The sequence below is a fragment of the Agelaius phoeniceus genome, chromosome 2, assembly GCF_051311805.1.
Source record: "Agelaius phoeniceus isolate bAgePho1 chromosome 2, bAgePho1.hap1, whole genome shotgun sequence".
NCBI classification, from domain to species: domain Eukaryota; kingdom Metazoa; phylum Chordata; class Aves; order Passeriformes; family Icteridae; genus Agelaius; species Agelaius phoeniceus.
In genome coordinates, this window is record NC_135266.1 from 111,229,037 (window position 1) to 111,253,251 (window position 24,215).

At 37.7% G+C, this 24,215-nt stretch overlaps 1 long non-coding RNA gene across 2 annotated transcripts; it reads right to left on the reverse strand.

The window, feature by feature from the left end:
- Positions 1-1,206: 1,206 nt before the first annotated feature.
- LOC143693411 (uncharacterized) lies at positions 1,207-10,944 on the reverse strand. Of its 2 annotated transcripts, XR_013181077.1 has the most exons (4): positions 10,373-10,944; positions 8,892-8,964; positions 6,930-7,073; positions 1,207-4,469 (listed from the first exon to the last, which is right to left on the reverse strand). It is a non-coding gene; the product is annotated as an uncharacterized LOC143693411 (long non-coding RNA). The 2 variants fall into 2 exon arrangements; XR_013181076.1 differs by having other exon boundaries at positions 1,207-7,073.
- Positions 10,945-24,215: the final 13,271 nt, after the last annotated feature.

The following is a 24,215-nucleotide window of genomic DNA, read 5'->3' on the forward strand; positions in this document are numbered from 1 at the left end:
ATAGCTACCAAAGATTGAATACGTATTTCTGTCTTTGCTGTATTTAAGGCACTCTTGCCAAGTTCTGAAAATCAGTTTCCTTCATTACTGGTTTGGGACTGAGGACTAATCATTGCAGGTTTTGTGCTTCTAGCTGGCAGAATCCTCTCTAGGCATCATGGATCTAGAGATTTTATTGTTCTAGTTCATACCTATTTCACTAAAATGTGAAAGCCTTTGAAAATAATTCAAAAAAATATTCTGTGTGATGGTTGGACTACTGTTTTATTTGTATTTACTTTTGTTGCAGTTTGAAAGGCCAAAAAATATTTGAGGTTTTCCATATCAACAAATTGAACATATTTGGCCTGGGTAACAAGGAGCACAAAAGAAGGAAACACTGATTATGGCCTGGCAGATGAAAATGCCTTGAGCTGCCTTCAGCTAGAATAGTAAATGGTTGAATAGCCCAAGGCTCTGTTAAACAAATGACCAACAAAACTTGTCAGCACAAGTAGGTGACTTTTATTTTCAAATAATTAAGTATAGCAAAATAAAAATCAGTGAACAGGTATGCAACATGGTTTTCCTGATATCTTCAAAAGACCCAGTGAAAAAGGATTGAAGAGAAGGAAGAAGAAACAATGTATACTCTTCAAAAACATTCAGTAGCAAAATAAAAATTTTGGGAAAAGAATGAAAGAGAGAGTGAAAAGTGATTTTTTTGTCCAAATGTCAGTCATGTGTTAAGAGAAAATATAATAACAACTGTGCAAACTTCAGCTTATTTTTAACTTCAAGTCTGTGAAGGGGGGGAGAAGATCACACTGTGAGATAGAACTGTTTGCTAGGAAAAAAAGTTAACAATCAATCTGCAATAATAGTTCTCATGGGCTACAACTGAGAAACTGCTATCCCATTTGCAGCATGTTTTCAAAAAAAAATCTCATTATGTCCTTCAGACAGAAAGAAGTATTGAACTTAAAACCCAAGACTGAACTCTTGGAGCATATCAAAAAAAGTGCAGAAAGGGGAGTAGCATAAAAGGTGTTGGTTGGATGAACAGATACACATCTTTCCTTTTGGTCCTTCATGTGTATCCTTCTATGTCAAGTACATATTTCAGACCAAATGGGATTTCAGTCTTCAGTCTTTCTATCCAGTACACAGTTCATCAGCTGCTGGTTTTTGTTTTAAGGGAGAGAAAACAAATGAGCAGACACAAAGCAGAATTACGAATTTTTATTCACTGAGGGTAGTGGTCAGCTTAAGATAAGTAATTTTGCATGAGAAAGATCTTGTATTGCTCTGTGCATCTTAATCCTCCAAAACTGTGAAACACAGGAAGGGATATGCAATCTTGCTTCTTTCCTGTTGAATTACCTGTCTTGATGGGGAAAAGCCACTTATTACAGATGTTAATTCTTTGTGTGGAACCCATAAAATGTTTCTAAAAGAACCAATTAATACTTACTGAGGGCAACATATAATTTGTATCATAATACTAATAATAGAGAAAGAGAAGAAAGAAACTAGAAATTAAAAATAAAATCATTATTTTAAGTGGGCATTATTCCATTGAAAGCCTATGATGATATTTCTAGACTCTGCATTCAAGTGTTATTAAAGTGTTGAAAACAACTAGGAAAAAAATAGGTTAAACTTCCTTTATTACCCCACCAGCTTTCATAGTGACTTTTTTTTCCTTGCCCCCTATTTTTCACTGTTTATGCCCCTCAAGAGTGATGCCTCAAGGTCAAAGTAGTGCAAACTCATGCTCACTTCACCACCAGTTTTGCTCTTCCAAGCAGTTCAAAGTAAGCTCCAATTCTAGTTCCAATTTGTCTCTTGTGGGAAGGATGTTGAGTGTCATTTTTTTTTTCCTCAGTACTGTGATGTGAAATAGATGTGTGTTGTCAAGCTTCTGAGAGATTTGAGGAAAGGAAGCAACTGATTTTTAAACCAGACTTGTGCATTTATTACCCATCAACATGAAAGTCACTGGGAAAAAAATGGGAAATTCCAAGATATTGCTGTCCTCCAAAAATGCTGAAAATTCAACACACTCATCACAAGAATTCTGTGGTTTCCACCCAGTTACTTGGTGTTTTAGGAATTTCTGACTTTTTTTGTAATAGCTACTAGCTAGTTGGGGCAGATATTGTTTTGCTTATTTTTGTGCAAAGACAGTTGTTTGGTTTGAGCTTTTTAAAAATTTTTCTCAGGGCACTGTTCCTTTCTTAAGTGTTTAAATGTTGGAACTATCAGCAGCCATATGCATAAGGATGATGGGCACTTGCCCTTTTGCTTTTAACTCGCCTTATTTCTCCAGTACATGTTCTTTTTAGGAATTTTGCTCTTAAATGACCTCTGCCTGTCTTTCTCCAGGCAACAGCACAAACAGGATTTCCCCAATAAATTGAAAATTATGCGAATATGGCCCAACAATTCATTCAGTCCAACAGGTAGGAAAATCATCATTCTCCAGTGTGACAAAAAGCTGTCTTTTGTCTTCTGTGTCACAAAATGAAATGACTTCAAAAAATCAGTGTCAGGAAGGAATCTCATGGGGTGTTCATGAATACTGATCTTGATTTTTTTTTTTTTACTGATTCCTTTTAATAGCACAGCCTTATGCTCCTTTACATGTTTTGGACAGAATTTACTCTAAATCATGGCACCTAAAAAGCTGGAAAAGGGACTTGAGGGTATTGGTAGGCAGCAAGCTCAGCATGAGCCAGCAGCATGCCCTGGCAGCCAAAAAGGCCTCCAGCACCCTAAGCAGCATTAACAGGAGCACAGCCAGCACAGCACTGCCTGAAAAGAAACCCCAAGCATTTATTACTGTATCAGGCAAAGACGAGGGTTGGCAAGAGCACAGGACAGTGCATTCCACCAGCAATTCGCTGTCTCAAAAAGCCTCCTGGTTGTAAATGCTGTCATGTAAGACACACCCCATGGATCATGTCCTGCCTGGTGCTCTGCTGGTGCAACCTCTGTAGTTGTAGATGGCATTTTAGTTCAAGAGTTACATAAAAAGCCACGTTTACACGGCCATTCTCACACATTTCTTACCAACTGAGCAACAAGAGCCATTATGATACAAAAGGCAGTCATATCTGCTGTTAGCATATACAGGCAATAAAGAAGTTCTGAGTATTGGATCTTACTGATTTTTTATTTAGCTAGATCAGCTTGGATACAATGGGCAGGCTGAATAGGTAGAAGGTATAGCAATTGCAGTTTTTATGTCTGTTTTTCAAAAATATTATAACATATTTCTCATAAATAGAATATTACATAAAAATATTGTGAACTGATAAAAGACAGAAAAGCTTCATCCTAAGATAAGAGATTCAGACAGAAGTATCTTCCTCTGGTTTCCAGCATTGGCTTTTCCAGAAAGGATGCATGACTGAGACCCAAAAGGGGCCCAGAAGTATGGACACAGGCCCACGGTGAGCTCAAAAGCCATAGCCTAATCTCTTAAAGAGATGCTAAGATACACCAGTATGAGTTCCTACCTGAAAAATATTTTATAGCTCATATTTATATAGCTTTTAGCTTAAATTCAACTGAAAAGCTCCAAGGACTGAACTGGAACAACTCTTCAACCCTTACTGGGAGCCATTTCTGGTCATCTGGCTAATTATGATGATAGTACAGAAAGTCTCTGACTTCTCAATCAAATGTAAAACTCACAGCACTTTGCAGACATAATTTTCTGGAAAGAAATAGAAGCACAGTCAGCAGTGATTGCCATTCAAATTAAAGGTGAAACATGGCAGGAAATATTCTGGCCATTAGGAAACACCCTGACAGCAAAGATATCTGAAAATTGTTGCAAATCTAGGCATGCCATTAAACATATATTTGTGATAAAGACAGTGAAACAACTACAATTTTCCATTTTAGAAGCTCCAGTATGATTTCTTTTCATCTTTTCTGTATTGTCAGATTACAAAGTTCGTATTCTCAAACTATTACTTAGCAGTCTGGTTTTGGAGTTAAATCAGAATCTAGTCATAGCGACAATCTCACCACAAAAATTTTTAAAGACCATTTTAGCAAAGGATCTTAAGTAAATGTTTAGCTTGAAAAAATACTAGAAACCATCACTCTTTCCAAGAAGCTGTATATTGTAAAATGGTTTTAAGGAATATATTCTTGCAGACTGACTTCTGCCTCCTAAAGACATGCACATATGGAATGATGTCTTATATAAATACCAGATTTGTGTGCACAGATGCGCGTGCGTGTCTGCAAACTCAGATCAGTCTTCAGTTTTCAAAAATTCAGCACTGGAATTCGTGCACTAGATTGAACCTTTCCTATTTCTGCAATGCAGGGTTTCATTTCAGAAGTGTTTTTTTCTAGGCCATTGTTCCCCAAACAGGTGTAGTGGTGACATAAGTGCCTCTTTGCTCAGGCACATTTCTTTCTTGGGAATAATTTCATGGATGCAACATCTCATTTGCCCACTTGAATCACTGGTAATGAGAAAGTGTGGAATGCAATGTTATTTCTGGAACAGGTGTCAGCCACCCAGAGCCCATTGAAAGACTCTAAGAAGACTACCCACAAGCTATAGTTTTATTCCAGTATACAAGGACAACTTCCAGTTCACACCATTATGTGTCCTAGTGCTTCTTGACCTCTTGTCACCTCAGCTCTTCACACTGATATGATTCCATGGATAGAGAGCTGCCTTGTCTATTCCCTTATAGGTGGAAGAAAGAATGGTTCCATGACTTATATCTGCCTGACAGGGCTGGTGATAAGGTCATGTCTGCACAGTAAAGAAGTTTCTTTTTCTCCTATCTCCTACATCCCTTTGTGCAGATGATCAAGATAAATCCATTTCATTTGGCTTTCTAGAAAATAAGTTTATTATAAAGCTTGGCCAGAAATACCATAGCTTTTTCTATTATCTCCCACATGTTCCCATTGTCCTTTACCCTTGCACTTCTGCTACTTTTCACTTTGCTAAATCCTAAACACCACACCATAAAACAAAAGGAGCTACAAATGTTCATACACAAATGATCAGCTGTTATATTTCTAAGCTAAAAACAGGTGATGCCACTTAAATAAGAATACAAAGTTGCGGTATAACAGTTTCAGGCAAGTAAAGACATGGGAAATTAAGGAAATTCATTGGACAGGGTTTGAACCTTGCAGCTGGATGAACAAGATAAATGATAACAAGCTTTAGTGAAAGCAAGACTAAACAACAGCCTTCACCAAGGAAAAAAATATTCTGAATGCTGTATATCAGCAATGCACAAAGTCACAGAACAGATGATCCAGGAGTTTAACAACAATAAAATTAGCTTTAGAATCTCCAGAGCTTTACAAACAACATTATAATAAAAAACAACAAACCAGATAAGGTATTTCTGCCTGCATATAAACAACCAATGCCATACTACTCCTTTCTTAATGTAGAAGTTATGATTTATTTGTAAAATAAAGATAGAATCCATATTCATGGAAGTGGAAACACTGCTATGCATATTATGAGAGAGAATTTGTTTATTTAAATGGTGAAAAAAAACCCAATCAAAGCTTATGCATGTAAAACATTAATAACTACTCAATATGCCACATGCACCCAAAACATTTGAACCAAACAGAATAGTCTTTGCTGGCCAACCCAACCATCTTTGTGGGATGATATTTTTTAGTACCAGATCCTGCAGATTCTCACTTGAATGGCATTTCAGGTACACTAACTCAAAATGAAACAACAACATCATCAACCAGGATGGTCTTTTAATGCCTGTTTTGTGGCCCACGTTAAATCTTTGTTGGTCTAAAAATATAGATAAAAGACAAAACTTGTGACCAACTTCCATTTCCATTGAGGAAGCCAAAGACTATTGGACAGTTTATCTTTGCTCACACAGTACTGTGCCTTCAAAAGCAAAGTACAGATTGATTAAAACTTCTACAAAACGCTCCTTAATTCTTGAGATAGAGATAATTACTCCAGAGAAGACCTGAGACTCACCAGTAGAACAGTGTACAAAAAAACCCCCCAAAATGTCATTACTTGAGTTCAGTGTACTAATTAAATAGAGAATTATGCTTTTCACAGCTGTTAGTCCAGTACCTTTCAATAGAACATTCAGCTCAGGTCTTGTAGAGAGAAAGAGCTCCCTTCACAAAATATGGTACTCAATTTCAGAAAAAAAGTGATTCAAATACGTAGAAAAAATTAACTGTCCATTTGTAGGATTATTTCGACAGGCCTTCAATGACAATAAACCAAGATTATTGGCAGAAGCTTGACTCTAGCTTCAAATTATTTTTTAATAGTAATCAGATAAAATTTCCAATTTCATCATCCTTTATTTTGAAATCTGGTTTCTTAGCTATGAGGTGGCATTTAAAACTTTTGCCTTTCTCCTAGCTCACTCATGTTCATAGGTTTAAAGCGTTTCAAAATAAAAGAATGATTGTCACTGGAAAATGAGGTTTTTTTGCATAGTCATTGTCCTTTTTATTTGCTAGACAATCTCATTGTGATATGATCACATCTTCCCTTGAAACTTTCCAGGGACACGAGATCATGTTTGTAAATGCTTTCCATTTCAGTGTTGTAAAGCCAAGTCAAAGATACAGGGATAAAGAATATGTGGAAGCATAATAACACTCTGAAGGCACTAAACAACAGCAGCATAAGAGATCTTAGAATATTAACTATTTTTCTTCAACCCAGCAGGAAGATTTTTAAAGGAGCCATGTTGTAAAAACATAGATCTTGAGAGCTTTTCTGGCTGAATTTCTAGCCTTTTCTTTTTTCTCACAAAGGCTCTTAGAAAAAAAAAATCTTTTCTAGGACACAAAAGAGAATTGAGGACTAAAAACTGAGTAATTTGTTTGACCCTGCAGAAATCTTGCATTACTTCTCCAGAAAACCTGCTTTGTAGGAGGTTTTCACTTACCTCATTACATACAGGGCAAGATGCATCTTTGTTCTGAATTTCATTTGAATCTGAAAACACCATTCATAAGTTTCTAGCAAAATACCCTCTCTTCATCAAATCAGGGACATAGTTGACATGACTTGTGGTTCCACAGTTATTTACCTAAAATCAAAATTGGGAAATGATTACAGGAAGGTTCAAGCTGGAGATGTGTCCACAGAAGCCTGAAAAAAACAAAAAAGCACAAAGTGAGGCAAATCAAAATTAAGTACAGTAAGCAGGCTACAGTCACAGTGAGTCTTTGAGTTGTAGAGTGAAAAATAAGTATTAATACTAAAACGTGGATATTGATGGAGACTTACAGGCAATTTCATTTTTTGTTTGCATAAAAATGGAGACTAGAAAAAAATCAAATAAAGGAAAGGGAAAATAGTCACAAAAGCAGGTTTGCAGTTACTGGTGATTTCCTCTCACAGGTTAAAGAAATCATTAGATGTGGAAATATTATGGTTAAAAGGACAGAGTTCTAGTGTAATGGCAAAGAAAATTATCTTCCAAGGACTTTGGAACACAAGTTCTGAAAAATAGTGCTGCTTAAATGTTTCAACATTCGTTTTCATTCCCAGTACTACAAAATTATACCTAGAAATGTTCTTTAAAAGTTTAAGTCTTATAATGCTATTAATAAACTTACTGTACTTTATTTTATATACTTTGAAAAGCAATGGAAGGAAACAGCTTGCTAATAGAGAAAATAAACTCATTATATATTTTTGATTTTTTCACACACACAGAAAAATTTCTTATTTCTTTAAATGTACTTGGTTTTAGAAAGAAAAAAATCATTAATTTAAATCTGACAAGCAAGAAATCATACACAGTTTTCAGGGCCTAAAATGTTACCCAGTCTGGGGGTGTATAGAGATCACCACCTCCCCTTGGAGGTGGTCCATGTCACAAAGCCTGGATAGAGTCCAAACTCTCACAGAAAGCCCCTGAGGAGCATTCAACCCTGTTTAGGAAAAGTTATGTGCAGCATGGAATGGGATAAAAATTAAGTTATTTTCATAACACAAGAGGGTGTAGGACGCAGCACTTCGAGCGGTCAATAGATGCTGCTAATTTTGATTTTTCACCTCCAAGAGCCAACACGTGATTATGTTTTCTGTTTTTTCAGAGCAATTTGATTTTCCCAGACTATTTGCCACTTGCTCAGATGATAAATTACTGTTGCAGTTCCTTGTTTATACACCTCTTGGTGGCATCTCTGGGTGCCTCTGGCATCTAGATTCCCACAGTTGTCATTCACACAGTTTCCAGATGTACTTCTCAAGGACTTCTCCAGGAAGTTTCCAAGTCACAGAGCTACTTCCAGGCCCAGCTTTCAAGCTGAGAGGCCTCCCTCTGTCACTACTTTTCAGATATTTCCCCCAGTAATTTTACCTATTTAACCAGGCCACCTTATTCCTGCTCACATCAACATGTTCTAGAGGGCTTAGGGGTTATCTTGGAAGCATTTTCTGCTGCCATCAATACTTAGGTAGCCCTAGCAAGGCCTGATCACCTAAGACAATCCAGAAAATCTAAGAGGACGGGAGGGAAAACTGAAAATATTTTAAATTGAAGGTGCACAGATTAAGTAAAAGAAACTCCTTCCCATATTGATTAAGCCATTATTAGAGACTCAAAAATTTTTCTTTTCCTTTCAGTAAAGACTTCAACCCTCAGCATTTGATACTGAATTTTCATGAATTTGGAAATCCCACTGAACCAGAGACCGGCCTATCAGAAAAAAATCTGTGTCAGCAAGTTGGAAGAATGAAACTTTTTTCTTTCTATAATCATCTCAGCATTAACAGGTGCATGTTTGACAATTTGCAGACAGAATAAAGACTAAGGAAATGGAGAAGCAATTGGTCTAACCATGCAGTCATTTACCCAAGCAAGCTATTTCCATTTAAATCAAAAAGCTTTGCTTACCTGAGCAAGTATTTCCCACCTACATAACAACTTGCAAAAATGGAACCGAAGTCATCCCAGTAAAGTATTACTTCTGAGTAAAGGGAAAACAGATGAATAATGTTTCAATGAGATAAGCAAAATTTTAACCAAATTTTATATTTGACAGTATATTAAATGTATCACAGAGCAATCCTCCTGAGGAATCAACATTTGAAATAATCTCTAGGCAACAGAGCACTTTCTCCCTGCTGTAGTTATTGTGATGTCTGGTTTTTGAGTTGCAGTTTGTTTGTTTAGACAATTTAATTAAAGAGCTGAGTTTGAAACAAACTTTTCTCCATTGTGAATTCTGTCTAGGATACAATTCTATCCAGTTTTCTTGTCTTGAAAAATCTACTTGGGAACATAGCTGGAATGAACATGTATATACCTTACCAAGTTTGTCTGAGCATATAGATCTTCATCTACTGAAGAGTTTCTAACACTACATGAAAACCATTTGTGTTCAAACAGTGAACTAAGGAGGAATGCAATTGTGAATTTTGGCAAGAATGGTGTTTCTGTTTTAATAGAATTCCCACAATAGTTGCCTAATTAAGAGCTAGCTTGAAACAAAAGGCACTAATATTGAAAATATGGAACATTAGGAGTTTCAGGCATAGGAACATTATGATATACTGGCATCAAGGGATGAAAGTGTATTCTTTTTGCTGTCTTATTTTCAGGAGGTTCAGGAAACCTGAGGGCTGCTTCTGGCAATTCACCTGGATGCCCTTTTTCCCTTTTATCAGTTTCATTGTGTTTTACAGAATGTACAACGGCCTGTGGTGGCATAAGATCACCCACAGCGCCTAAATCTGAGTCTAGCAGTGCACAGAACACACATATGCAAGGCATCCATCTCAGGAGGGACAGAAAATAACTTCAGAATAAAAAGCAGAAAGGCAGATTGTGACACTGGCCTGCACCGGAGGGGGTATGAAATGCCATTTTCTTGTGGGAAAACACTGAGCCTTCCTGATTTCCATAGGAGTTCCCAGTTCTTTTTAGATGGTGTGCTTATACCATCATGCCCTGGTATTTTAGTCAGCTCTTCCCCATGTATCAAGCCAACCATAACATCAAAGGCAAACCAGAACAAAGAACAGCCTGAAGTGGTGTCACACACACAGGTGGCAACAAATCCCTTTTTGCCTTCTTCATTCCTGTGGGCATTCATCAGGGCCAGGAACAATCTGTTGTTTCTCAGGTTCAGCTACACAGGTTTTTTTTATTAAAAAACCCAAACCCCACCTACTTAGAAATAAACCACAGCAAACTAAGTCACCATGAACTCTTTACATCTGTTCAATACATAATAATGAAGTGCAGGCTCATGGAATTCCCTTGTTTTGCCAAGTCATTAGTTACATTGGCAAAGATGATTTCAGGGAAAGGCAGTGGTGCTGGATTGAAAATGATGTTTACACTTTTGTTCTGTTACAGTGTTTTATTATTACCGATGTAAGTTCCTAAGCCTCAGATTTCTGGTGTCAGAAAATCCACATGGACAAGTGGGATGGAGGAGTGCCTGTTGCTCCTTGGGAAAAGTAGGATCTTGCTTCCACTGCAGAATGAAAGTGTTGAGAGGAAAATTAGGTAAATATATAACAGCATGGAACTTCATGTTAGCAAATTCAGGAGGTTTCAAAGTAAACTGGCAAAAGGTCGGTACCTTAAACAGCTGTGCCTTGCTGGTGAAAGCCCTTGATTTCACTAATGGCGCTTCCCACTCAGTCAATTCAGGCATTTGTCATTTTGTGGTAAAAAAACTCATGCCTTTTCACTCAGAACAACAAAAAGACACACACAAATTTTGATAAACAACAAACAGGTGAGAAAGTATGTAAACAGCAAAGCACAGAACAAGGAAGCCACGCAGTTATTTGTAGCTGCAAACATCTTACTTAGAATAATAGAGGTGGAATCCATTGAAAGACAACTCTGAAGGGCAGAGGAGCCAAAAAATTGGCAGGTCTTTAAAGACAACCTCCTCTGAGTACAGCAATAGTCCATTCCAACTGGTAATATAAATAGTAGGCATTATGAGTTGTCATTTGATCTGTAAATTAGTTCTAACAGAATGGATCATAATTACCTTTGTATTATTTAAATAAACAAACTAATCAAGGGAATGACAGAAATACAGAAAAGAAAAACAAAAAATCTCCAAAACAAAAGAAAAAACAAATACTCCCATTCTACAAGGCAAGAAATGTTGACTTTGGATAATGTAACATCCTGGTTTTTTTCTCCAGAACATTCCCCAAATAAACAGACTTGAACTCCTCTATCAGTAACTCTCCACCTTTTTTCCCCCCAAAGTTTGCTCTCACTGCTGGGTTCTCCACCACCCCCATGCCAGCACCTGAGCTTCTCCACCCTCCCTGTGCTGTTGCTGTGACCATGGGTGCTCCTCCCCCAGCTGCTTGGCCTGGCCCAGTATCCCAGATCACCGACCATCACTCCACAGTGTTACACAACATGCTTCCAGGTGAAGGGTGTCTCCTCATCCCAGAGCTCCTCTTGCACCCACCACTGTCTTCATAACAAGTTGCGTCAAATTTGCACCTTCCAACTAACTCAAATTGACTGTGTGCTCTTTCCAATCCAAACATGAAGAACTACCTCTCATTCCCTACACAATCTTCTAGACATGTTGCCTTTTTTTTCCAAATGGCTTCCAAAACCTTTGGGGTTTTTGGGTTTTGATATATTGACTTTTTGGATGTTTGGTTTAACACTGACAGCTGAGACAAATTTATTTTAGCACTGGACCCAAGAAAGTCCAGGAGTTGTAAAAGACCTACAGATAATATATTCTTTAATGAATTTTGTCACTTACATCATTCTGCTATAGGATCTTACAAAAGCAGACTTAAATGAGCACAACATAAAAACTTCTTCTATGATGACTATTACAGTATTATTAATAAAATGACATTCTTATTTTTCAGTCGCAGGAAGAGCACTTTTCTCCCCCATATATTCTACATATGATACATGTTTAGATGAAATACGTTTCCTATTTCTATAGTTGTAGGATTAAAACACATCCTCCATCTGAGGAAATTCACTCTAAAGGAGTTTATCAATCAAAACAAAAAAGCCACATGTAAGAAGTCAGCCACAGCAGAACTGATACACTGTTTGGAGTGGTTGTCTTTAGATAACAGTAACTTACATGGATTAACATTTAGAGTTTGATTTTAACAAAAGAGAATCTTGGAAGCAAGTGTTTGATGAACTATTTAAACCACTGAACTGGTTTTTTAAGTATTAAAAAAAAAAAACACCTACCACAGAACTCAAGAGAAATTGAAGCACAGAAATCTCATAAGATGGTTTACACTGGGGGGAGGAAAGAAGAAGGGGCTAAGAAGTTCAAGACAGAAGAATAAGGTCCTGTGACTCACAGACTCTTCCTCCAAAACCCCTATGTTTGATTCATTCGGTTCCCTCTCATCCAGGGAGAAGATCACGATCCATACTGTGCAAGCCCTATGATCCCAATAATAACATCTATTGTCCTAACCAAGCTATCCTAACCAGGCAGGTGATGACAGCAGGGGCAGGAAGGGAATAGCACCGCACATAAATCACACAAGACTAGCAGAGAAAAACAAATTATTGAGGGATTTGTTGCAAATCCTGTGCACTGACTTCTCTCCCAGTAAGGAAAGGGATCTTGGAACTGGTTCTGATATTAAGGGAAAGGGCAAGAGTTGAGTTACAAGGCAACAAACAAGGTGCTGCAGAAGTTCCATCAATGGAGGAACAAGCTCCAAGGAGTTGCAAAAAACAAACAAACAAAAAAAAGCTACACAAAGAAATTGAACTGTTCTATGTATAGCATGATAGCTAGAGAGTTTAACAAAGTGTTGGAGGAATAAACATTTTTCCCTAAAGCAGAAATGTCAGTGTATCCTCACTAGACCTAGCTGTGTGCCAAGAGCTTCAGCAGTTTCAAGAAAGTGCACGACAGTATACAGTCTATCATGTTAAATATAAGAAGGGATTTTCCATCACTGAGGCCCAATATTATAATCTGAAGGTCAAAAGATTATAAAAAAAATACAACATGCATTACTTCAGGTAAGAGGTCTGAAAAGGAAACAGAGGGAGTGCAGAGAGAAAGGAACAGCACTGCATGGATTGTTATGAGTTTTGAGTATGAAAATACCAGTAAACACCAGCAAATTTATCTTGAGAAGTTCTCTGTGGCAAAAGTACTCTGCAAGGCAGCAAATAGATGGAAGGTGTATTTGTTGTGAAAAAAGTTTACAGCCTAAATGTTGACACTGCATTGTGTCAAAGCAAGCATTGTACAAGTTACATGACTATACAGGAAAGACCATAGATAATTAACTTACTCTGGATATTAATAAAAGACTAAATATTCATGTATGCAAATTATTAATATTTAAAAACATGTTATTACCTGCTTAATTATCATAGATTAATCAATGATAATTAACCAGTGATTAATCAATGGATCTCTATAGAATTGAAAGAAAACAAGTTCCCACCTGAAAACAAGAATGTAGCTAAGCAAACTTCCCAGAAACAACTGAACACAGAGATGGTGTTTGGCAAGAAATATAATTGAGCCCCAATCCACAGATAAGTGTGAAGACTGATATCCTTCCAGAGATCTGTGGAGTGGAGAGAGCATGGCAGAGGCACTGCCAGAGCACCAGGCAGGGCTGAGATTGCACAGAATTATATCAATAATTCTGAGAGCAGGGCAGTGGAGACCCTCACGCCAACCAAAGCTTAGTGCATTTAAATGTGAAACTCAAACTACTTGACCCAAATGGATGTCAAGTGTGCTCAGTGGTACAGTACAGTGGCAACTGCAATTCATTCCTCAAAAAAGGCACAAAGTGTTCAATTTCCTGACAAATTTCTATTAAAAAAAAAGAAAACAAATCAGGTTATGCCATAATATCTGCTGAAGCAGCAAAATGGCTTCAGATATTCAAAATAGGTGCAGGTGCACAATTCAACAGCTTTCCTTCGAGGTGATACAGATGGTGCTTGGCAAAAACTCTGGCATGGTAGCCAGGGGTCAGGCAAGGCCAGCTGAGAGCACACAGCAGCCCCAGGATGCAGGGGACACGTGCATAACACAAACAGCAGGCAGGGAAGCACTGGGTGATGGAAAGGGGCAGCAGCTGACCAAAATTGCAATAGCTCTTGGGGAAGCACACAGCCCTTAAGAGAGCTACATAAGAGAAATCTGCAGCTGTGATGAAGACACAGAGGACCCTAGGAGTCAGTGCCAAATCAACAGCAGCCAGCTTGCACTGCACCCCCTCCTTCTGACCAAAACGAAATAGAAAATATTCCCTATGTAAAATACAAATCAGGAGGAGAAACCTGAGTGGGTCAAAATCAATCTTCTCAGTGATGGCCATAGCAAACAAAATCCAGAAATCATATTTTACACATCCAAGTGTTTTAATAATAAACTCTTGTATGAATACAACAGCCACCACTATGGGCTGCCATGCTAAGACATTCAAGTTTCTACTCAGTGTAAAATGTGAGCAGGTGATGCACTGGCAAATGAAGCTGGATTAGAGATGCAGCCTGCTAACCTGCAGCACATCATTTGGCAGCTGCTGGTTCTTCTAAATGCCCTTTGCATCTCATCTGAACAAAAGGGGGATTCTCCTCTTGCTTCTCCAGAAGGAAGCACATGAGGTGCTTAAAGGACTGCACAGAGTGCAAGCCATAACTGACAAAAACCCCAAGTATAAATTCACAAGTCAGCAATACAACAAAAAAATTCATAGCACTGCCTCAAAGTACTGTATTTGCTGCATACAGCTGAGTCTGCACTCGTGAAAAAGCAAGAGGGAATCACACACTTCAAAAACATTTTAGGGAAGGAGAGATCAGACACAAAGCAAGATGAAGGGGAAAATAATCATCAGATTTCCCAACACATCTATAACTTGTTAAATATTTTGTAAGAGAGTAAAAGTGCCCAATGACATGACTTTGTCACATAAAACTTGACATTTGCCATAGCATCAATACTCAATAATGAAAATGCCCAAAAGTTTAGCAGTTCTTGGTGTATCCTGTGGTCCAATAAACATCATTGTCTCTGCAGGTCTGTGCTTCCTACTTTTTGTTACTGCTTTCTACACATGGCATAAGAAGCAAGGGCTGAAGGCAGAAATAACACTTTGACTTGTGCACTGCTAGAACAGTGACTTCAAAATACCTGGTAGACTTTGGGGTAAAAGGATACCCCAGAACAAATTAGCTTTGTTAGGCTCTTCCTGCAGAAAAGACTACTACAACTGTTTTTCAAATGTATAGAAGCTTAAAACATTTCAGAAGTCAGGAAATTTACAGAAATTTGGATTCTGCTGTTGCATAATTACTTTTCACAATCTTTATCTCTACCATACTTTAAATTTAAACCCTATGCTTCCTAGATTAAAGAAAATAGATTAATATGCCAGCCCTAAAGAAGATTTTCAAGCCTGTTAAATCCCATTAAATTAGACAATCTTTTCCAATGTATATCACAGTATTAAGTAACTACAAAAAAATATTAGTTGCTGTGCCATAGATTTAAAATTATTTCAGAGGCTAGAGAGATTAGCATTAGCTTTCTGAGCAAATCCATCATTGAGGGTAGCCTTAAAAACATTCGGTTGCAAATAAAAATTGGAGAAGTAGTGGTTTGTCAGTCAAAAAAAAAAAAGGATTTGGAGGAGAATTTGGCTTCTTCCAAAGGAAAGGTATGGATTCATAATCAGCATTCTCTGGGAAGATGGGCAAGTTAACAAGGAATAATTTCCATTTCCAGCAAAGACATACATAGGACATCAGGAGAAATATTTTCCAACAAGAAATGTTGAAATACAAAAACAAGTCCATAGCTCAGAAAAAAACCCCACAGAGATGGGTTAGATAATTTCTTTGTCATTGAATAGACTTAAGATAATCACTTGAAGCAATTTTGAATCCTATGTTACTGTAATTCCCAGAAGAAATTCTGGGTTTGCTACATTTCCTTTCATTTAATAATTAATCTTTTAATAAGGCATTTTTTGTTGTATATTTGAGGATATTTCTCTGCTACTGATTAATGTTTCCCCTTTTTAGCTATATCTTTAAACATGGAGATTATATTAGAGTTAAAAATACTTTTGTTTTGACTTTTCATTTTTTTTACCATCAAATTACTAATAAGTAATTCTACTTCTAGGTTTGTCACATTTCTTTCTGAAAAAGCCTCATATTTCTGAAAACAGTTTGCAAGTCTATCCACTCCTTATGACCTTTTACCTCTAAGGGCATTATTTATTACTGCCTAAATATATTCTCCATAAACCCATAAATATTCTCATTAGCACATACCTTTGCTTTTAGTTTCAATTTTTGATGGTTTAAATTATCATTTGTTTACTGGTAAAGAGAAAAAAATTATTTCATTATCAGCCAAATCTTAATCTACTGCTGCAGCTTTGTTAAACTTGGCAATAATCTGTGTACAGATTTTATCTACCCATCTTTGAGTGCATCTCAATTTCAGTATTGCAGTCATTCACTCTGAGTGTAAATTTATTTTAATTAATTTATTTTAGTGATATAAATGTAGTCATGCAGCCCTGCTACCGCTGATCTTTGTTGTTGACATGTAGAGAGTACTTGGCAGAGAGCTGGCACAGAAGAGAAACTTAGCAAGGCAATTTTGTCTTCTTTATTTTTTTTATATGTAAAACTCATAGAGACAGAGCAATCTCACTTGCAGTAAAATTCTGGATAGCAAGATATAAACACAAAATAAAAACTTTTTTCGAGTACTCCAAGTAAGACCTCACCTCCAGAGGAAAGGAGAGAGCAAACACATCCTTGAGCAGAGAAGGATGACACCAAAACAACCAATTCCACAAGAACAGCTGTTATCCAGAGTGAACAGCAAAGTCAACACAGTCTGAATCCAAAGGAAGCAAAATGTTAAAAGAAATAAAAGTGTTTGCAGAGCCAGGGCTATTTTTCAAGACTGTGAAAGAAAGGAAATGGATTAATAGTAGGTTTACTACAAATCATACCTAATGCTTTATTCTTCCCTATATAGAAGATTCTCTAGAAAATGATGATGAAGAAATTGAGTGAAGGATTATGTTATCTGTATATTATTACATAGAAAATCAAGTTTAATGTTCTATGACTGTATAAGATTATTACCAATAGAACACATAGCATGCTTAAGGCAGGTGCAACCAGTACTGGGGCATGAACAGCTTCTGTGCTTGTCACAGGGGCTGGAGAAGCCACAAATAGTTGCCAAAGCCTAAACAACATCTGAATCACATTCAAAAACATGCTGGTTCCCAGCAATAAGGCCATGCTGGTTCAACAGTCCAACAACACTCAAATTTTACAAATTCTCAACTGCTATTGCAATTAGCCTGGAGAAGAAGGGGGACATAAAAAGAAACATTTCATGTAATACCTAAAATTATGATAACTTCAAACAATACGTTACAGAATAGCAAATCCTTCAAGACTTAAGCCTAATAAAATCAAAGGTACATAGACTTAAAACCACTATTCACATTCAGTCAGCCATACTATTAACTTAGTTGGATATTTTTCATGTTGAATAGATTCTGCTCATAAATGTCACCACAGGGATATTTATTCACCAGAACGCGTGCGAGCAATTTCAAACCTTTGAGCAAAGGTCCCCTGTTGTGGCACTTCTGCTGCATTCAGGATGTCAGTGGGTTTTGGGATTGCAGCTAAAATCCTGGGTGGAGGTGAAGATTAATTTACCAGTTTTTAATAACTCAGAAAGAAAGGAAGAAAAGACAGATTGACAGAAAGAAAGAGCAACTAACTTCCTGCATTGAGCAGAAAGTTATTCCTTAAAACAGTGGACACATCTCAGCAAAACATACCAAAGTCCCTTACCTCGAGCACCTTTCATTTTGAAGCCAAGTGACCCAGATATCTCACCACAAATAGGAATTGTCATTCAATTAATAATAGGCATAAAGATGCATAAGACTGTATAACAGTTACCACAATGCTTGATTTGTCTGATTTATTCTCACTGTTTTCTAGTCAGTGTGGAATGATGAATTCCTTCTTTTCATTATTGTCTGCTTGAAGTTATGCTTCTAATTTTCTCTCTCGACAAAAGGTGAGAATTCATGTTTAGCACAATTGAATTATCAAAAAAAAAATCAAACATGATTTTTAACTATAGATGAATGTACTATTCTTCTTTATTCCTACCTTCTTTCCCCCTGTGAACCCCTGCCAGCCCTTCTCCCACAATGACAGCACCTTCTTTGCATGAGCAAAATAAAATAGAATGAGTTACAGTTTTGGTTTTTTTTTTTATTTAGGGGGATTTCTAGTTACAGAAATACTTAAAACAGCTGTTTTAGACTTAGGGTTTAATCTGCTGTGAAGTTTATGCATTAAAAATTCTATCAAGAAAGAAAAGGGTGATTTTTGGTCTTTTGGTCTATCTTTTCTGGTGATTTCACTGGATGATAAATTCTCTCACAAAGATGATATTTTTTATTCAAGTGATCCAGTAATTGAAAATTTTCTAGTCTTATAAATAATTTTACTTCCAGCCTATGTGTGATTTCACAGGGCAGGCTTCATGCAAATTAGGTGAGTGCAAAATCAGTTTCCAAATTTTTCAAGTCAGCCTAACTAATGATTTTTGTCTTGATCTTTTGCTGAGCTTCATGCAATGAATTCTCAGCATAAACTAAGACCCAGCAGTATTAGCACTGGCTTGGGGGCTGTACTTGTTCTTCAAATCATTGTGCACTACTGCCAATTAAATTCACTGGACTGAAATCAAGATGGCATTTCGAGAAGTTGGTATGGTTTTCTGTGCTTCAGAAACCAAGTGAGAAATTCTGAGAAGGGAAAACAAATGAATAGAGTGCAGTGTGAGCAGCAGCAGTATTCATCATCTCCTCCTTCAGTTTTCCTCCCGGTGTTTCTACAGCGTGTCCAAACTCCCACATAATCCCCTCTTTGACTTGAACTTTTCTGCCAACGTTCCCAGACCATGACATCTTTTAATCTGTCAGTACAGTCTCCAATTTTTGAAGCAGACTAAATACTGGAGACGTAGCTTTCGTTTTAAAGGAAACAAAGGGAAATGATTCCTGCCTTCCTAAGAAAACAGTTACCCCTTTAAAAGAAAGCAGAGTTGGGATTTGTCTGCATAGTGCCAGGGTGGCTTTGGTTCTGCTGAAAGCTGCTTACAGGACAGGTAACATTCTGTGACCGTGCCTCTCTGTGTGGCTGCCAGCTTTGTGGGAGAGATTGCCAGGGCTGGCTTGCAACAGAGCTGGAGGAAAGAACCACATAGATGTCAGAAGTTTAGGGGACATTTCTACTACAATTTCTTGAAAGGGAATCCTTTAGGCTTTTCCTTGGTTCTTCTGCTACAGTTTAGAAGTTCCAAACCCCTCTCTTAAAACCAGCACAGAAGGGCTGAAAGTCCCCTTACATTTCTTGAGGTGCCCCTATGCAAATACACTGATAATTCCATGTAACCAATTATAATGTCTGCCTCAAACATATACATTTAATTAAAAGGTCAGCAAAGAGTATTTACTACTAACTAAAAAATGCATAGCAAGAATTCATTGCGTCTTTCCAATCTCCATACTCATGCCAGCTGTTTTCCAATTACCCATGTCCACCACAATCTTTCTTAGTCTCATTTGCTCAGTCCTAGGCACACTATTACAGTATGAGTTACTCTTCCTTTCTGCTTGTAGGACAGAGAGATAGCTACTGCCTCTTGATCTTTTATCCACTGCTTCTTGTTCCCTTTTTGAAACCGTAACAGAAGTTCAAGGTTCCACCTTTGGGATGATTTAAACACCTGTAACTGCTGTCACTGCATTAAGATGTGTGACTGCCCCTGCTGTTCCCTAACTGTTGTCCAGGACTGTCATCCCTCCACCAGAGAGTGACCCCAAAACACATGCTGCTGACAAGAGGCCCTCATTTAAGCACTTAGGCATTAAATTACATGCCTTGGAGGAGGCACAAATACAAACAGCATTACAACCTCTAGAAAGATGGATCTCAAAAAATCTATTCCTATTCTTTCAGTGAAAGAAGTCTGTCTCAGGATATAATGGCCAGGTGCATGGTTCAGAAACCAGAAGCAGGCATACAAATGGATTACAGCCACCTTGTCAGCATCTGTGATGTCCCACCCTGAACGGGAATGGAGCACTGAAGATCCATAGATGCTCAGGGTTGAAAGGGAAAACACAAGTGAGAGGGTCCCAAATAACTCAAAGTTTTGTTAGCAAATTACACACTTGGAAATTGCTAGGTGAGTCCCTGAGATGCTACTTAAGGGGTTTGGATAAAGGGGTAGGGCAAAGGGAAGAGAGTAAGTAAGAAAGGGCTTCAGGGGGTTTTGGCAGTCCTATTCCTCTCTAGAGTGCATGCCTACTTCTTGATCTGATGCCTTAGAATCCTGGAATTTAACTGAGGTTATATGCCTGATATACCTTTTGTATTTTTCAGATTCTGTGCTGCTTTATTGTGTATTTCTGAGCTTCTTACTAAGGGATGGCAAGCTCTCTTCACAGAGCAGCTAGAGAAATAAATTCCTTCTCTAGCCGGGGACCAAGGACAACCAACCCAAATTTCAGGCCCAAGAGCATAAACAATATGGACTGAAAAGAGATAAACAAGAAGGATGAGACTTCATAACCTACAGCTGTAATTGGACAACTAAATCCAATATGCAAATGAACCAGAATTTATAAAAGTGCAAGACCCTGTGACCAGTCATCCACTTCTGTGACCATTTTGGGAGTAGCCCTGGCTGGGCTCTTGTACTGCCCAAGGTGGATCCATTGTGGCCTTTTAATTAAAACCTACTTTATTCTTTAACTCTGTCCAACCTCTGTTCTAGGTCAGCCCTTACAAGGCATCAGATCTCATTGCTGTGCCTGTACTGTGTTGTACTCATCTGTAGGAACAAGAACAGGGTGTTCGTCCCAGAAAAGTGCTGCGCTTCCTCCCAGTGGCTCCTTTCTCCAGCCACATCCTGCTCTCTCTCACAGTTTGCTATTACCAACTATTACCTTGGCTGCTGGTTTGGTAACAATTCCTGTTTGGCTTCACAGCCATCCAGCTACTGCTGTTTGAGACATACACAAAAGTCTTCTGGGCTTCCACAACATCTTAACAAGACACGTTGGTATTGAACACCAAAGAGAGTGATGATGCTACCACAAGAATTGTCAGTCTTGACTTTTCATATGATGTATCTTGCAGGCAGGTAATGTGTTTACATACACACTCCCACACAGTGAGCACACCAGGCATGTAATGCAATCCTGGAATTTAACTGAGGTTATATGCCAGCTTTTTAGCAACGCACAGTATCACTATGAAAGCCATCTGTTAAAACTGTGCTAAGATTATAGGCAGTTAAACGGCTAAATGTTATTTGTCCGTCTTTTTTAGTCCCCTTCTGTTCACTGAGACTCACTGGAGCATGTGCAGGTGCTGCAACTCCCTGAAATAGGAGGGACTGCAATCAGACTAGTCTCCTATCAGGGGAAAACTATCACCATGTCATTTCTCCCAAGATTTTTCCTTAAGGCTCAGAAAAAATGAGAATGGTGCTACCTGCAGGTTTCTTGTCCCTCCAGCAACAGCCAGCTCAGAATTTGACAACTTACATGTCATTACTCATTCCAAATATATGCTTGCTCTTGAGGCATGAAGAAAGGGTTAAGTCAGTAAAGAAGCACTGGTTAAAGACTGTTGTAGTTATATTGCAACAGTTCTATTGTCCTTACATTGCAAAGGCTCCAAATTGCTAGAGTTTCATACCTTCTTGATGTTTCCTGTAGGCAGCTCCTCCAGGCACTGACTCCTCCTTGTCCTCCAGTTCCCCTCAGCCAGCCAACCCACTCTTTTATAACACTCTTCTGATTTGGCTACAAGTGTGGTCTGTTAAAATCAGGCCTGCTCCCAATCTCTAATAATTGGCTCAGCTGCAACTCCTTAATGGGGTAAGATTACTTGCTATACTACCTTTATTTACCTATATTCTATTCCCCTATACAAGACATATCTGAACTGCTGGATATCAACTCCGCTCATCTCATCAACATTTTATTCATATGGCAGTTCTCTAGAAAGACTGGTGTAATCTCCTTCAAGGAGATGGGTGACCATCTGCTAATTAATCAAGGTAGCTCAACAAAACCAAACCAAGTTGAAAGGAAAACAGCACTTCAAGAGGAAAGCAGTGCAATTCAAAACCAGCACATTGTGAGTTTTCTTCTCTGTATCTCAAAGGAAAACTCTAAAAACTAGACAATAAAAGTTACACAGAGCAGTGACAGCTTTAAGACTAAACTGTGCTATCTCTAAAAACCAAGGGCACTTATGGAAATTGCTGCACGCTTCCCATCTAAGAAGCTCTAGGAGGTTTTATTTGCTCCCCAAATAAATTACACTTGTAAGAAGTGATCACTCTTAAACATTCAATCCATCCAATGCTTAATCTTAAATCCATGCTTCTGTTTGAATTCCTCTACAAGATAGGTGAAATATGCTTAAAAAACTGAAACCTCATTCTCTTTCAAGATATCAGCTAAACTATGAGGCCTAACACAGAATCCATACTTTGTAGGTAAGATATCAAATGTTCCATCACCAGGGCAGTTGTAAAATATAAAGCCCCACATTTTGAGTGTCATAATTAAAGTGAGCCCTTTCAACACTACTTGCAAGTTTTTTTTTCCCAAAACTTAGTATCACAGAATCGAAAGTTAATGCAAATCTGCACAAAATGCATTGAAAGCTTAGTTTTTAATACAGATAAAAAAAAAAAAGGCTGATTGCATTCATCTCCCTTTTAACTATGGAAAGAAAACAAGAAGAATGTGAAATAAAGACATGGCATCTTGAGCTAATTTCAGATTGCACTAGCTACCTCTTCAGGCACTGCCAACACCAGCCTTGCTTCAAATGTAGTCTGCAGACTACTTTTTACAATTACGTCTTCAAACTGTTTGAGCACATTTCCACTAGAAACAGACCAAAAAAGGCAGGTTATAGCTACATTCTATTTGAGTCCTTCAGTAAAGGGACACCTACAAATGTGAGTCACTGAAACAAAAGAGCATTTTCCATCAAGGTCACAGGATTTTCACAAAGACCTTGCCAATTGCTACAAACCAAGGCCCTAACCTCACAAATTTTAACACAGTCTCAATTTCACTCTTGTGCATTCCATTGAAGTGAGTAATGCTTTCTGAAGTGGGAAGTAGATGCATAAATATTTACAGGATTGTTGACTAACTCTGCAGAGGAATACTTGTTAGATAAGGAAAGAAGAAAACAAGCACCCTTGTAGTCACATCTAGGCACAGAAAGTGGTGACATATATCCTAGTAAACTCCTGAGAAACAGAGTGGCACAAGCAAGTTTTATAGAACCCCTAAAAAAACCACCAGACCTGTTCTCTGACAAGACAAATAATAGGCTTATGTTTGCCTGAAAAGGACAGGTATGGAATTTGAAAATAAGCACCAGAATTGAACAAATTTCATATGCAGAGGGATTGGCAGGGTCTCTCTGTCCACTAAACTCTGTGGAAGATACAGCAGAGTACACGGATTTCCTGACTTTGTACAAAGATGTTTCTTTACGTAAGATGAGCCAGATAAATTCCAACTGTTCCAATGAGAAATTAAATTCTTTATATATACTTTTTGGATAAGAAAGTAGCTCTGGAATCCTGAAAAACTTTAATGATTAATGTTTATGGTGTCTATACATGTACCTCTCAAGGGCAAATTTTTTGCATGGTTCATTATTAATGGAAATTGCATACCTAACTCACTGTACACCATGCAGAAAATGTACTTCTTTACAACTATCCTGATACAAAAAGTAGGAAAATATTTATTATCCTATTTTAAAATTATATTCAAAGTACCTCTGATAAGAAGCTAATAAATTTGAAAAAACAGCTGGAGAGAAAAATAAGCAAAAGTGGAAAGAGGTTCTAGCAACAATTTATTCTTAACACAATAAGATGATGTCCAATATCTTAATGTAAATAAAAGCATTCTTTAAGGTTGTGTCTTCTTATACCTGCCTAAGACAGTATATTTTCTTGGTTTCTCCCTTAGTAATTATAGGAAGTTAGATAATGCATATCATGTATTCAAAATTACTCTTATAGAAGAAAAAAAAAGCTATCTTTTTTAAGTGTTACTGAAACATGGGAGCCTTGAC